At 40.4% G+C, this 14,529-nt stretch overlaps 1 protein-coding gene across 14 annotated transcripts in view; it reads left to right on the forward strand.

The window, feature by feature from the left end:
• Window positions 1-14,529, forward strand: part of RUFY3 (RUN and FYVE domain containing 3) — a 105,326-nt gene that overhangs the window by 21,988 nt on the left and 68,809 nt on the right. For 2 of the 14 annotated variants that reach the window (XM_050791379.1, XM_050791383.1), the window contains exon 1: window positions 7,525-8,734. The exons of the other annotated variants lie outside the window; for them this stretch is intronic. The gene's annotated coding sequence lies outside the window, so the exon portion shown is untranslated. Of the gene's footprint in view, window positions 1-7,524; window positions 8,735-14,529 lie in introns of those variants that run through there. 14 annotated transcript variants of the gene reach the window in all.

Here is a 14,529-nt window from a genome sequence, read left to right on the forward strand (position 1 = left end):
GTAGAATGTCCCCGATGACTGAAGGGCTGGGTGGCTAGAGAATGAAGGTGAGGCGGTGCCTGGAATGACTCTCCAACTTCTGGCTGCAGAAGCTGGGTTCCCTTTACCATTACAGAATGGAGAAGGAAGATAAAATTTGAGTTCTTGATGCTTAATAGATTGTGACTAACAAAAGCGCTACCATTATTCTTTTTTTTTTTTTTTTTTTTTTTTTTTTTTTTCCTGAGACGGAGTCTTGCTCTGTCGCCCAGGCTGGAGTGCAGTGGCCGGATCTCAGCTCACTGCAAGCTCCGCCTCCCGGGTTTACGCCATTCTCCTGCCTCAGCCTCCCGAGTAGCTGGGACCACAGGCGCCCGCCACCTCGCCCTGCTAGTTTTTTGTTTGTTTGTTTTTGTTTTTTGTATTTTTTAGTGGAGATGGGATTTCACCGTGTTAGCCAGGATGGTCTGGATCTGCTGACCTCGTGATCCGCCCGTCTCGGCCTCCCAAAGTGCTGGGATTACAGGCTTGAGCCACCGCGCCCGCCCTCTTTTTTTTTTTTTTTTTTTTTTTTTTTTGAGACAGTTTCGCTCTTAATGCCAATGCTGGAGTGTAATGGCGCCATCTCGGCTCACTGCAACCTCCGCCACCCAGGTTCAAGCGATTCTCCTGCCTCAGACTCCCTGAGTAGCTGGGATTACAGTCATGCGCCACCATGCCCAGTTAATTTTGTATCTTTAGCAGAGACAGGGTTTCTCCATGTTGTTCAGGCTAGTCTCAAACTCCTGACCTCAGGTGATCGCCCGCCTCAGCCTCCCAAAGTGCTGGGATTACAGTCGTGAGCCACCGCGCCCCGCCCATCATTCTTTCAATTAAGCCTTCCACGGGCTCCACAGAAGCATTAATCAGATTTACACTTTTCCAGATTACATATCCTGGCTTAAGTCTGTACCCTAATTTCCATTAAGAGTTGGAATCCTCACATGGAAAGGCAGGGGTGAGGATAAAAGGAGTGAGACTTAAATGGACATTCAGAGATGTGAGAATGTGGCTTACTTTCTTACTTTGCTTGTGCCATGTCAGCACTAGAGGAGCAGCCTTGTTTATAGAAAATTCACTGTGCATTTTCTTAATTTAGAGAAACATGTACCGCCATTGAAATGATCTCTCAGAGACTTTTTTTTTTAGTTTGTGAAAGCGTAGTGGGATTTCTTTTCTTCTTCTTCTCTTTTTTTTTTTTTAACCAAAGCAATGTTGGAAGTATGTAGAATTTCAAAGTAAAGGAACTTTTAAAGCACCATGAAAATTTTAGAGAACATGTGTTCTCTGTTTTTCTCAAGAATGGAAGCAGAACACTTCAGTTAGACCTTTAAACATCATTATGTGAATTTCAGAAGTGGTATTACTGAGATGAAGTGATATGTTTTATTTTTGCCATTTTTTTTAAAGTCACATGCTCATATGTATCTGAATTTCTTGGAGTAACATTCTCAAAACAAGTTACATATAATTCTAGGATCAGGAAAATAATAACTTTTTTGTTTGTTTGTTTTTTGAGACAGAGTCTCATTCTGTTGCCCAGGCTGGAGTGCAGTGGCAAGTTCCCAGCTCGCTGAAACCTCCACCTCCCAGGTTCAAGCAGCTCTCCTGCCTCAGCCTCCCTAGTAACTGGGATTACAGGCAGGTGCCACCACGCCTGGGTAATTTTTGTACTTTTAGTAGAGACAAGGTTTCATCATGTTGGCCAGGCTGGTCTTGAACTCCTGACCTCAGGCGATCCACCCACCTTGGCCTCCCAAAGTGCTGGGATTACAAAAAATTAGCCAGGCATGGTGGCAGGTGCCTGTAATCCCTGCTACTTGGGAGGCTGAGGCAGGAGAATCGCTTGAACCCAGGAGGCAGAGGTTGCAGTGAGCCGAGATTGTGCCACTGCACCCCAGCCTGGGCAACAAGAGTGATACTCTGTCTCAAAAAAAAAAAAAAAAAAAAAGATTTTTTTAAAGAAATTCACCAATACATGTTATGTATACACATGTCCACATACATGAAGGGCAGGCTATAGTATTACCTTCAATATTATTGAATGTTTAACGACAAAACCAACTATAGCTATGGCTCAGTTTATAACACATTTACCCTTAAAAAGTTTACCTAATTAGAAATGTATATGTTAGTAAAAGTTTTGACACTTTAAAGAGAATTTTTAAAGAATGAAATCCTGACTCATTTGTTGTCTCAAGTGATTACAGATTTCCTTTGAATTAAGATGGGGTTATATCCTGAGAAACTCATCCTAAGTTGAAAATACCATAAAATGAAAATGCATTTAATACACCTACTGTACCAAACTTAATAGCTTAAATAGCTTAGGCTAGGCTGCCTTAAACATGCTTAGAAGACTTAAGTTAGCCAACAGTTGCACAGAAGCATCTGGCAGCACAGTACCCTGTAGCGTATTGGTTGTTTACCCTGATCTGAGGCTGATCGTGTGGCTGAGTAGGATGATGTGGCTGACCGGGAGCTGCAGCTCGCTGCTGCTGAGAGAGGATCGTGAGAGAGGATCACCTGGCATATTGCTAGCTCGGGAAAAGATCAAAATTCAGAATTTGAAGTAGGGTTTCTACTGAACTCATATCACTTTCTCACCGTTGTAAAGTTGAAATATCGTAAGTTGAATCCTCATAAGCCGGGGACCGTCTGTAAATTGAAATTAGCCTAAAAGACAGCAGTAGTATCGTATTTCAAAAGAGAAAATGTTATTTTGCATATATTGCCTTTACTCTGTAAAGTGTTTCAGACAGATTTTTTTTTAATAGAATTTATGATCTAAGTACCATTCCTTGTTCTTAAACTAAATGTCCAGCTTTTGGTCTATTTTCTTTTTTATTCCACGTTCCTACTGTCTGTTATCATTTTTTCGATATTTATATGGTTTGAGTGGCAGGCAAGTTAAAAATTGCAATTTAAAATAATTTTTGTGTGCTTTTTAAAGTGAAGCTAAGTTGGATTTTTAAAATAAGACTTTTTTCCGATTACAAAAGGATATTTGTTGTGGAGATTTGGAAATTACTTTTTTTTTTTTTTTTTTTAAATGAGGCCTTGAGTTTTGGAAATTTCTAAGTAGAATTTTGACACAGAATTCAAAATAACTGAAGAAATCTGCTGAATACCTAATGAGTCTCTTTAGAGTTGGGTGGATATTAATTAGACTATGGAAAACTTGATCGCTCTCAATATGGGGTATATTTGAGAACAGTAAAGGAATTAGTACAATAATGAGGTCGATTGGACAATTGGTGTTTTAGCTACTGTGATGGTCATTAATTTAGAGATAATATAGGATAGTGGTTAAAAGTATGGATTTTGTGGCTTGGACCTGGACCTGGATTCAGTTCCTTACCCCGCTACTCAGTAGTCATGTGACGTTGCACGAGTTATCCCTTCATGCTTGAGTTGTTTTTTGTTTTGTTTTGAGACAGAGTCTTACACTGTCGCCTGGACTGGAGTGCAATGGCGCGATCTCGGCTCACCGCAACCTTCACCTCCTGGGTTCACACAGTTCTCTTGCCTTAGCCTCCTGAGTAGCTGGGATTACAGGTGCACACCACCACACCCAGCTAATTTTTTTGTATTTTTAGTAGAGATGAGGTTTCCCCATGTTGGCCAGTCTGGTCTCCAACTCCTGACCTCAAGTGATCTGCCCACTTCAGTCTCCCAAAGTGCTAGGATTACAGATGTGAACCACCATGCTTGAGTTTTTCTCTCCTCTTAACTGGGAATATTAATAGTAACTACTTGAGAGTTTAGGAGGATTAAATGAGATAATTAATGTAAAGCACCCTGTAAATGGTAGCTATTTATGTTAGTAGTTATTCATGAATCAGTAGCTGGAGCCACAGCAGTTTAAGCCATATTCTTAAATACATTGCCATTTTATTTTATATTTATATTTTTATATCTAACTTTATAGAGTAGTCTAAACAAGTTATTTATCAGACACACTAAAGATGAACATTAGTAGTAGCTTAAACTCAAGTTTTAGCATTGTCCTTTCTTGAACCTCTATAAATAAGAAAATAATTGATTAAAAAATCAATGAGTTATCAGTTATCAAGAAATATGTGTTTTTCTTTTCCTTTTTTTTTTTTTTTGAGACGGAGTCTTGCTCTTGTCACCCAGGCTAGAACGCAGTGGTGCAATCTTGGCTCACTGCAACCCCTGCCTCCCCAGTTCAAGTGATTCTCTTGCCTCAGCCTCCCAAGTAGCTGGGATTACAGGCACCCACCACCATTTCCAGCTAATTTCTGTATTTTTAGTAGAGATAGGGTTTCACCATGTTGGCCAGGCTGGTCTTGAACTCCTTGAACCCGCCTTGGCCTCCCAAAGTGCTGGGATTACATGCGTGAGCCACCTCACCCTACCCCTACCAAAATATGTGCTTTTCTATTAACCTTCTTTTAGGGATGAGGAATCTGACATTGAGAGGTGATGCACAGATGATCAGTTGAATGCAATAAAATATACGTCTGGCCCGATTAGTTACTTTCTGCCAGGAATTATTTACTCCAAGTGTTAAAAATGTATTATCTCATTTAATTTTTACAACAATCTTTTGAGCCTAAGTATAGTTATTAACCCCAATTTACAAATAAACTGACATTTGGCCAGGCACAGTAGCTCACACTTGTAATCCCAGCACTTTGGGAGGCCGAGGCGGGTGGATCACCTGAGGTCAGGAGTTCAAGACTAGCCTGGCCAACATGGTGAAACCCCATCTCTACTAAAAATACAAAAAAAAATGATTAGCCAGGCGTGGTGGCAGGTACCTATAATCCCAACTACTTGAGATGCTGAGGCAGGAGAATCGCTTGAACCCGGGAGGCAGAGGTTGCATCGAGCCGAGATCGCACCACTGTACTCACTCCAGCCTGGGTGACAAGAGTGAAACTCCAACTCAAAAATTTAAAAAAGTAAAATAAACTGACATTCAAGGATGTAATAACTGGTAGAGGCAGGATTCAAACTCAGACAACCAATGGCTCAACTCATACACAACACTCCTGTCTCAGAATTCTAGAGTGCAAGTCCAACAATAGGCCTGCATTTAACAGGAGGAGTCTTCTTCCCAGTCTCTGATGACGTATTTCCAGAAGTTTTATACACAATTGAACACAGCATTGGCAACTTAAGTACAGTGAGCATCCAGATAAGGCCAAAAGCATCCCAGCTGGGACAGGCTTGGTGATTGCCATCTTGTTTGTTTGTTTGTTTGTTTGAGAGGGAGTCTCGCTCTTATCACCCAGGCTGGAGTGCAGTTGCGCGATCGCGGCTCACTGCAACCTCTGCCTCCTGGGTTCAAGCAATTCTCCTGCCTCAGCCTCCTAAGTAGCTGGGATTACAGGTGCCTGCCACCATGCCCGGCTAATTTTTGTACTTTTAGTAGAGAAGGGGTTTCGTCATGTTGGCCTAGGCTTGTCTCGAACTCCTGACCTCAGGTGATCTGCCCACCTCAGCCTCCCAAAGTGCTGGGATTACAGGCATGAACCACCATGCCCGGCCAGTGATTGCCGTCTGTTAAAGTGGAGACTGAGCTTTTTGTCCACTTGTTTTCTTTTTCCTCTTTCCGCTCACTTTTATAAAGTAAATGAAAATATTTACATAATTGTGCATATACTACCAAACAGCAAAAATAGTACACTGCTGAAACTGACCTGGCTGGCAAGTGACATCTCTATATGCTAAATTTAGCTTTCTGAAGCAGATGTACAAAAGCAATAAGAAAAGCAGTTTTGCTTTGTTTTTGTTTTGAGACGGAGTTTCGCTCTGTTGCCCAGTCTGAAAAGTGGCACAATCTCGGCTCACTGCATCCTCCGCCTCCCAGGTTTAAGCAATTCTCCTGCCTCAGCCTTCCGAGTAGCTGGGACTACAGATGTGCACCGCCATGCCTGGCTAATTTTTGTATTTTTATGGAGATAGGGTTTTGCCATGTTGGCCGGGCTGGTCTTGAACTCTTGGGCTCAAGCAATCACCCGCCTCAGCCTCCCAAAGTACTGGGATTACAGGAATGAGCCACCGCGCTTAGCCTGAAAAGCAGTTTGGGATAGCAGTAATGTTCGCCATTACAGATTGTTTGAAATAGTAGCTACTATTTCGTTACATTGTAATACATAACCATTACTCTTTTAGCCAAACATTCTCATGCCCTTCTTTGGATGATTTTTTTTTTATTCAATCTTTTTTCAAACTCCTTTTCAGCATACTTACCTGTTCCAGTCAGACTGTGCTTCAGTAAAACCCTGATTATTCTTTTTGTTTTACTATTCCAACTTGTGATTCTTCATGCTAGTGTTATATCAAGGGTAATGGACCCCTGACTCCCTTCATCTACAAGTCCTTCTGTAACAGATCTCACACCTTTCATGTCCTGAATCACTGGGTAGCGTCTGGGACATGTGTTTGAATATGCTGGGAATCATTCTCCAGTTATTTAATGTATGGGATTCCTTATTTCTGAAATTATATAGAAAGTTCTTCAGGGCAAACCTTTTCTTTGGCATTCTTCAGAAGGCCACATAATACTGTGTACTATTTATGGTAGATATCCAACAAACTTCTGGTGAACTCAGTGATTCCCTATTACTCCATAAAACCATTTTAAAAGAAAGAATTTTCATGCTGTTATAAAGACACATTCACACATATGTTTATTGCAGCACTATTCATAATAGCAAAGACTTGGAACCAACCCAGATATCCATCAATAATAGACTGGATAAAGAAAATGTGGCACATATACACCATGAAATACTATGCAGCCATAAAATAGGATGTGTTCATGTCCTTTGTAGGGACATGGATGAAGCTCGAAACCATCATTCTGAGCAAACTATCACAAGGACAGAAAATCAAACACCGCATGTTCTCACTCATAAGTGGGAGTCGAACAATGAAAACACATGGACACAGGGAAGGGAACATCACACACTGGGGATCTGTCGGGGGGCTGGGGGCTGGGGGAGGGATAGCATTAGGAGAAATACCTAATATAAATGACGAGTTGATGGGTGCAGCAAACCAACATGGCACATGTATACCTATGTAACAAACTTGCACATTGTGCACATGTACTCCAGAACTTAAAGTATTAAAAAAAAAAAAAAAAAAAAAAAAAGCTGGGTGCAGTGGTGGGCGCCTGTAATCCCAGCTACTCGGGAGGCTGAGGCAGAAGAATCGCTTGAATCCAGGAGGCGGGGGTTGCAGTGAGCCAAGATCACGCCTCTGCACTCTAACCTGGGCGACAGAGCGAGACTCCATTTCTAAATAAATAAATAAATAAATAAATAAATAATAAAAGACTTTGTCTTCCTCCATTACACACAATTTAATTTATGGTTTCTAATGTTTTCTTTATTTTCAATTTTTTAATCTCATTCTGGACCAACTATATATTATTTGGAAAATATAAGTTAGAATAATGTAATTTATGGTTTTAAATATATATATTAATAATATATAGTATTGATGACAATATGGGACGACTTGGGGCCTCTGCTAGTGAGAATGCGCATTGGTACATCCTTTATAGAAATCATTTTATCATTGTGAATCAAGGACCCTAAAAAAATTAATTCTCAGTAATTGTACCAGACACGTATCCTAAGGAAATAATAAGAGGTACAAACAAAAAGTTTATGTATGTACTGTATATTTATCACAGTATTCTGACTTCCTGTAACACAATCTTGAGAGCAACTTAAATAGCCTAAGAGGAAAATTATTCAATAAGTTGTAGAACACCTTACACTAAAAATTATTGTGGAATGATATTTGATGTATAGGGTAATGTTTGGATATAACTTTAAAAGCTATCTCTTAAGCTGCATATTTACTATAGTCACAATTTTTTTAAGCATAGGTATACATAAACACAAGTAAAAGGAAATATATCAAAAATATAAAAATTGATTATCTCTGGATAGTGGAATTACAGGTGATTTTTATAATATTCTTTATGTTTCTTTATATCTCCCAAATATTCTACAAGAGGACATATTACTCTAATATGAAAACAAATGCTCCTTTTTCAAGGGAAAAAACTTTATGAAAATTTAACGGGTGTGCAATCATCCATCCAACAGATATTTGTATTATATATCAGTACCTTCTATGACAATTTCACACATCTATGAGTGGGAACATTTGCCTCACAGCAGGGCTACTGCTTTAGATTCAATTTCCAATATAATTTTTTAAGATTTCTATTAGGCATTTTATTTTGAGCTTTTTCACAGACCTGTGTTTATTTACTGGCATGCTTTGTTTTCTTAGCTGTTCAAAAGCTGTTTGCAGTGTATGGGGGGCCCCACAGTGTCTAGATTTAGAAGCATTTACAGCATTTAATTGATTCCTTTCCTAAGTGTTTGGAAAATAAAACCTGAGTCATTGGGATTCTCTTTTTCACAGAATTGTGTTATTATTCTTTGCTTTCACTGTGGCACACCCCCTTTTGTAATTGGCCCTTGGTGAGATTACAGAAACATTTGTTGCCACCAGTGCAGTCCGCCTTAGATTTACACTGTCAGGTTCTCCAAGCTGTGATTATGTGTTCAGAAGGCAGTCTCAGTGAACTTCTCAAAGTGAGAAGGTTGTAGCTTTTAATACAGTCTCAGAAGCCTATGGGACAAAGTTCTTGGACAAGGTTCATCCCTTCTTGTTGCTCTGCCCTGAAAATAACCTGGCTAGTCACCCTTTCAAGGTAAGTTCTACCGACTTAGCTTCTAGGATTTTGTAAAATTCTAAATCTGGGTGAGAAATATCAGTAGCTCTGTACTTGTATGCCAGTTCCTATCTAAACCACAAAAGAGCTGCATGTTGCCTCTGACCTGACCGTAACATAATCCGCATAAAATCAGTTTTTCCTTCCTGTTTCAGGGCTACTTTCAGTTTCTTCCTATCTCCTTCATACTCCTGCACTGGCGTTGGCTTCAGTGCACTGTCATTAACCATAGTGCCTTACAGTCTTTTCTTCTATTGGTGAGCCTTTTCTGAATTTTCGTGGAACAGAGCTTCTACTTTAATCTTTAATTTGTGCCCTTCATAACAGAACTCACATTAATTCTTCTTTGGGTTATCAGCTTCTAACACCCAAAAGTCGTTTGTCCTAAACTAATCACTGAAATATGAATCATTTTCCAAAAGGAAATGCTGTGCCAGATAAGATAACTGCCGCTCAGTGATAGAACTCAGAACAGAATTCATGTTGACAGATTCCTAAGCCTGGGTACCAACCAAGATCTGGTTGGAAAGAGCAAGTGCTGTCGTTTGAGAGCATCCACAGTACTCTGTACTCTTGAGTAGCTTGTTCTGCATTTTGCTTTTTTGGTGGTGCCCCTCTTGAGGGGGAGGTGGAGAGTATACAATTGGGCATGTTTTTTCATTGTGGTTCCTCTAGTCCCCACCAGTCAACTGTGACTACTATGAAGTGCTTTTGAGTACAGGGCTATAAATACTAAAATCTGTTCCTTTGCAATTTTTGGTATTTGAGCTTTTCCAGAGAACAAATAGAAGTATTTGATGAGCTTAGAAGCACATGTGTAGAGGAACAGTGAAAAAGACTTCTCCCCAAATGGCTGCTAAGTAATTATATATTTTTCATCATAATTAAATATTCTGAAAATTGTATGTCAGTGTGTTGAAAACAATGTTTTTGAAGAAAATATTGGCTGGGTGTGGTGGCTCACACCTGTAATCCCAACATTTTGGGAGGCCAAGGCAGGTGGATTGCTTGAGCTCAGGAGTTCAAGGCCAGCCTGGACATCATGGCAAAACCCTGTATCTACAAAAAAATTAAAAATTAGCTGGGTGCGACTGGGTGCTGTGGCTCATGCCTGTAATCCCAGCACTTTGAGAGGTCAAGGTGGGTGGATCACCCGAGGTCAGGAGTTTGAGACTAGCCTGGCCAACATGGTGAAACCCTGTCTCTACTAAAAATACAAAATATTAGCCAGGCGTGGTGGCAGACGCCTGTAGTCCCAGCTACTTGGGAGGCTGAGGCAGGAGAAGTGCTTGAACCCAGGAGGTGGAGGTTGCAGTGAAATGAGATCACATCACTGCACTCCAGCCTGGGCAACAAGAGCAAAACTTCGTCTCAAAAAAAAGAAAAAAAAAATTAGCTGGATGTGGTGGTGCATGCTTGTGGTCCCAGCTACTCAGGAGGCTGACAGGGGAGGATGGTGAGATTACTTGAGCCCGGGAGGTCGAGGTTGCTGTGAGCTGTGATCCTGGGTGACAGAGTTGAGACCCTGTCTCAAAAAAATACAAAGAAACGAAAAAATGTCTTTAACATTATTATGTATAGATATTTTTAATGAAAACAACTTTATAGAGCTGATATATTTGCATTGTAAGTCACAAGATACAGAAAAGTATAAAATACGAAATAATAGAATGCACCTACATTTCTAATACTCCTAGGGATAACCACTGTTAAGATTTAATATCAGATTCTCTTTTTCAATGTATACACTGAAGGTTCACTTGCAAACTCACAAAATTGTATGTATGTAAGATCATACCACACCTGTGCTGTGACCTGCCTTTTTTCCTCTGCAGTATCTTTCCATGTGGGTAAATTGAAATTTGTATCATTTTGTTTAATGTCTTCAGTTGTTGGATGTGCCATAATTTCTTTTCTTTTTCTTTCTTTCTTTTTTTTTTTTTTTTTTTTGAGATGGAGTTTTGCTCTTGTTGCCCAGGCTGGAGTACAATGGCATGGTCTCAGCTCACTGCAACCTCCACCTCCCGGATTCAAGTGATTCTCTTGCCTCAGCCTCCCAAGTAGCTGGGATTACAGGCGCCCGCGACCATGCCCGGCTAATTTTTGTATTTTTAGTAGAGATGGGGTTTCACCATGTTGGCCACGCTGGTCTCAAACTCCTGACCTCAGGTGATCCACCCACCCTGACCTCCCAAAGTGCTGGGATTACAGGCGTGAGCCACTGCACCTGGCCTGAATGTGCCATAATTTCTTTGACTATTTCTTTATTACAGGCATTTTTTAGGTTGTTTCTAAATTTTTCTACCCAAGACAGTTTTGGAAAAATTGTTATGTGTATAACTTGAATATTTTACCAATTTTTAGTTTTTAATTTTTATACATATTGCCAAGCTACTTTAAACAATTAAAACAAATGTTGAATAGCATGGTATCATAAACTTTCATGTTAGCTACTCATCAAAGCTTGGTTTTGTCTTTCCTGCTGCAGTTGGTTGCATTTTTCTCATGCTATATTAACATCTGAACTTTCCAAAGGATACAGTTGTGGTTTTCAAGACAGTTGGTTCAGCAGCTGAAAACCTCATGATACTACTTTCTCTACTTTTTTTTTTAAGCTAACAGTAGTATTCTAAGCAGAAGGGAGTTTTTACTCTTAATTGTGCAATGAGAAACTGCATGCTTTTCTAAGATTGCTAGAATTTGCTTTTTGGGATGAAAAAGCTGCATGCGGGGATTTCCTTTTTCTTTCTTATAGAGATATAAAGCTAGGGTATATATGAGATTTACTACATTTTGTCTGAGAATCCCACAGTGTCCAGTCCTGTGGACAGCAGCTTCCCAGCTAAAGTATCTTAGAGACGTTATCTCTGCCAGCATAGCCATTCCAGCATGAGAGCAAAGCGTCTACTGGTCAGGGCTTCCTTTCCTCATCCTTCACTCCCCATCAAGCCTGGTCCTCCTTAGCCTTCTAGTGTCACCTAGCTGCTCACCTAAGAATCTGTTTTATCTTCACTTATGTGACTAATATTAATTCCTCTTTTTTTTTTTTTTTTGAGATAGGGTCTTGCTCTGTCAACCAGGCTGGAGTGCAGTGGCACCATCTCAGCTCACTGCAATCTCCACCTCCTGGGTTCAAGCAATTCTCCTACCTCAGCCTCCTGAATAGCTGGGATTACAGGCACACACCACCACACCCAGCTAATTTTTGTATTTTTAGTAGAGACAGGGTTACACCATATTGGCCAGGCTGGTCTTGAATGCCTAACTTCAAGTGATCTGCCCACTTAGGCATCCCAGAGTGCTGGGATTACAGGCGGGAGCCACCATGCTCAGCCTATTAATTCCTTTTTTTTTTTTTTTTTTTTTTTTGAGATAGGGTTTCACTCTGTCATCCAGGCTGGAGTGCAAGTGGTACAATCTCAGCTCACTGCAGCCTCCTCCTCACAGGCTCAAGCAATCCTCCTGCCTTGGCCTCCTCAGTAGCTGGGATTAGAAGCATGCACTACCACACCTGGCTAATTGTTTTCGTAATTTTGGCAGAGACAGGGTTTCGCCATGTTGTCTAGGCTGGTCGCCTCCTGGACTTAAGCGATCTGCCTGCCTTGGCGTCCCAAAGTGCTGGGATTACAAGCGTGAGCTACCACGCCCAGCCTTAATTCCTTTTAAACCTTGTGTCATAGTTATTTAGATCTCAAGGGCATTGTCTATGGGTTTTTCTTTTTCTTTTTTTTTTTTTTTGAGATGGAATTTTGCTCTGTCACCCAGGCTGGAGTGCAGTGGTACGATCTCGGCTCACTGCAGCCTCTGCCTCCCGGGTTCAAGCAATTATCCTGCCTCAGCCTTCTGAGTAGCTGGGACTATAGGCACGTGCCACCACACCTGGCTAATTTTTTGTATTTTTAATAGAGACAGGATTTCACCATGTTGGCCAGGATGGTCTTGATCTCCTGACCTCATGATCCGCCCGCCTCGGCCTCCCAAAGTGCTGGGATTACAGGCGTGAGCCACCGTGCCCAGCCGGATGTTTCATCTTTTTAACTTCTATTGCCTTAGTAAAGTCTTTTGCTCACCATAAATGCTCAATAATTTTATTTTATTTTTATTATTTATATTATTTTATTTTTATTATTTATATTATTTTATTTATTTTTATTTTATATTACTTTATTTTTGAATCTCACTCTGTCAGCCAGGTGGAGTGCCATGGCATGATTATAGCTTATTGCAGCCTCAAACTACTGGCCTCAAGTGATCCTCCTGTTTCGATCTCTCAAATAGCTTGGTCTCCCTATATTGAGCAGGCTGTTCTTACACTCACCGGCTAGGCAGTGTTCCCACCTCTGCCTTCCAAAGTGCTGGGATTACAGGCATGAACCACCACACCCAGCCTCAGTAAAATTTAAATGGCTCAAGTGTTAATGACTTAATGTGTTACCTTTTCTAGGGCTATTTGTCGTTTTTTGTTATTGTTGTTGTTTTTTGCTGATATTTTGGGGGAGAAAGTAGGCCTTGGCCTAAATTTCTAGATTATTAGAACAAAACCTCAAAGCATTTATGAAAATTAATATATGACAATTGCTTTGTTACCAAACTAATAATACTATGGTTAGTTTAATAGCACCTCAGCTGTTAACTTGTCATTTGGTTTTTTTAGGTCGACTTATTTTTTTTCCTGTTTTTAATATTTAGCTTAGCTGGCTTTTTAAAATTCCATTCACTTTATTGTCTTTGAATAATTATGGCAAATATACTTAGAGAAATCCAGTTGTAAGTGTAAAGTTGACATTGAGTACCTATGATTTGCTAAGTACTTTAAATGTATTAGATTTTATTTTCACAATAGCCCTTCAAAGATATATGTGATGTATCTGTGTTTGGGGCTTCAGAAAGGTGTTCCCTTAAGAAACTAATACAGCTCTAAAAATTAACACTGTAAATCAAAGACACTTTGTCTCAAGGGGACAAAATAACCCCCAGGCCTTATAAAATCTGTCACTTGGTTGCCTATAGCAATACTGCTAGAGAAAGGCTACCTCAAGAAGAGATTTCACAACCATGGATACATAAACAAAGGGGAAGCATTTTTTGAGCCCATTCAAGCACTTCTTTGTAGAAAAGGAGCTTCATTCAGCCAGTTGCCTCATCCAGAGAAAAAAGAAGTACAAGAGGGGCAAGGGTCCCGTTCTACCAGACGAGACTGTTGCCATCATTGAGTCACTATGTACCTTAAGGGTAGATGTTTACAGTGCCACCTGCTTAAATCTTTTCAGAGCTACATAATTAGTCTATTGATTTTTTCATTCTTAGACCTGAAACAGAATGATAGTTAAGAAATTAGTTAAGTAAATCTTAAATAAGCTATGCTTCCTAATTCAGTGCCCTTATACAATTCCAGCCTTGTATCCATCTATATCTCTCTCCCCCTCCTCCTCCCTTAAAGAGATGAAGTCTCAGCCAGGTGAAGTGGCTTGCACCTGTAATCCCAGCACTTTGGGAGGCCAAGGTGGGAGGATTACCTGATGTCGGGAGTTCAAGACCAGCCTGGCCAACATGGCGAAACCCCGTCTCTACTAAAATTACAAAAATGAGGCGGGTTCAGTGGTGTGCGCCTGTAGTCCCAGCTACTCTAGAGGCTGAGGCAGGAGAATTGCTTGAACCTGGAAGGTGGAGGTTGCGGTGAGCTGAGATCATGTCACTGTACTCCAGCCTGGGCTACAGAGCAAGACTTCGTCTCAAAAAAAAAAAAAAAAAAAAAGGCAAAATCTCAGTATGTT

Source organism: Macaca thibetana, chromosome 5 (assembly GCF_024542745.1).
Source record: "Macaca thibetana thibetana isolate TM-01 chromosome 5, ASM2454274v1, whole genome shotgun sequence".
NCBI classification, from domain to species: domain Eukaryota; kingdom Metazoa; phylum Chordata; class Mammalia; order Primates; family Cercopithecidae; genus Macaca; species Macaca thibetana.